The following is a 1958-nucleotide window of genomic DNA, read 5'->3' on the forward strand; positions in this document are numbered from 1 at the left end:
CGATCGGCTGTTGCCACGGGCGTGAGCGCCTAGTGCGTGCATTCGACTCGTGTGAGTCGTTGTTGCATCCGTTGTGCGTTGTTTGGCAGCACTCGTGGCTGTGCTTTATGTTGCGCATTCTTTTGTTTGCCTCGTTCACCTTGAGGATGTCAGCAATATTCAAAGATTCACATGCGACTTACCCACACTACTGCATCGGTGGCGTCAACCTAGTGCTGCGGAGACCAGGCGGGTTAGATACCTGCTCCGGACCAGGGGCGGCGGGAGGGAAGGGGGGCATTGACTTAGGTTGACTGGGTGGATGAGCTAGGTCATCTTACGAGGTAGAGATGGGTCAGCCAAAAGTAGCCTTTGGATTCGTAGAACTAAATGACTCGAATTAAGATGATTGCTTCCAATCTCCGTAATAGTCTGCACGGCCGTTTGGCAGGTACACACGAGTACGTTTTCTGCTCAATAGAGGCAGCCCAGATAGGCCACACGTAGTCCAGCTGAATGATTGTCTTTGCTCAAATCAGGAGCGAACGGCCCGTCAGATCTAACCGCAGTTGTTACCAAGCTCTCGAGTGTTGCCTAGGTTTCCGAGCTGATGAAGAATCCGCTGCTGCGATTGTGTACATGAAGGGTTTGCATATTATCTTGTGTAACTTTGCTCAGATCAAGTGATGGTTCGGACTCGACTACGGTCGTTCTTGTGTAAATCTCTGTTGATGCTGATCCCGGATGTGTCCGGGGGTGTCCGTATCAACGTCGCTACCGGTATTGAATACATTACACGACTGTGTTGGCAAACGACAGAGCGAAGGGTCGGCCTGAGCGAGCGAGTGCAGTGATTGCCAAAATATGCATGCATAGCGTCTTGTAAGTGATCGAGATGTATTGCGCATGGCGAAACCTTAATCGTTGGATATGAAGGGGTTGATGACACTTGAGTATATGTGGGGAGGTGGGTTGGTTGCAGCGTTTGTTTATGTGGTTTGTTTGTTGTTTTTGCGCCGGTTGGTGCGTGTGCATGTGTTGATCTGTGCGCTTGAGCTGCACTTTGGTTGTGTTAAGTTGCTGCAAATGGTGTCAGGGTACACCCGTCTAGCTGAGCGCTGGCCTTTTAAGCCAGTGGTCGTGGGTTCGATCCCCACGGGGGGTGCTTGCTTCTTTGCGATTCGGCTGTTGCCACGGGCGTGAGCGCCTAGTGCGTGCATTCGACTCGTGTGAGTCGTTGTTGCATCCGTTGTGCGTTGTTTGGCAGCACTTGTGGCTGTGCTTTATGTTGCGCATTCTTTTGTTTGCCTCGTTCACCTTGAGGATGTCAGCAATATTCAAAGATTCACATGCGACTTACCCACACTACTGCATCGGTGGCGTCAACCTAGTGCTGCGGAGACCAGGCGGGTTAGATACCTGCTCCGGACCAGGGGCGGCGGGAGGGAAGGGGGGGCATTGACTTAGGTTGACTGGGTGGATGAGCTAGGTCATCTTACGAGGTAGAGATGGGTCAGCCAAAAGTAGCCTTTGGATTCGTTGAACTAAATGACTCGAATTAAGATGATTGCTTCCAATCTCCGTAATAGTCTGCACGGCCGTTTGGCAGGTACACACGAGTACGTTTTCTGCTCAATAGAGGCAGCCCAGATAGGCCACACGTAGTCCAGCTGAATGATTGTCTTTGCTCAAATCAGGAGCGAACGGCCCGTCAGATCTAACCGCAGTTGTTACCAAGCTCTCGAGTGTTGCCTAGGTTTCCGAGCTGATGAAGAATCCGCTGCTGCGATTGTGTACATGAAGGGTTTGCATATTATCTTGTGTAACTTTGCTCAGATCAAGTGATGGTTCGGACTCGACTACGGTCGCTCTTGTGTAAATCTCTGTTGATGCTCCCGGATGTGTCCGGGGGTGTCCGTATCAACGTCGCTACCGGTATTGAATACATTACACGACTGTGTTGGCAAACGACAGAGCGA

At 51.2% G+C, this 1958-nt stretch overlaps 1 non-coding gene across 1 annotated transcript; it reads left to right on the forward strand.

Annotated features, from left to right (window-relative positions):
* Window positions 1–1080: 1080 nt before the first annotated feature.
* Window positions 1081–1144, forward strand: PITG_27613. Its single transcript has one exon. It is a non-coding gene; the product is annotated as a tRNA-Lys (tRNA).
* Window positions 1145–1958: the final 814 nt, after the last annotated feature.

This window comes from Phytophthora infestans, genomic scaffold (assembly GCF_000142945.1).
Source record: "Phytophthora infestans T30-4 supercont1.24 genomic scaffold, whole genome shotgun sequence".
Classification (NCBI taxonomy): domain Eukaryota; phylum Oomycota; class Peronosporomycetes; order Peronosporales; family Peronosporaceae; genus Phytophthora; species Phytophthora infestans.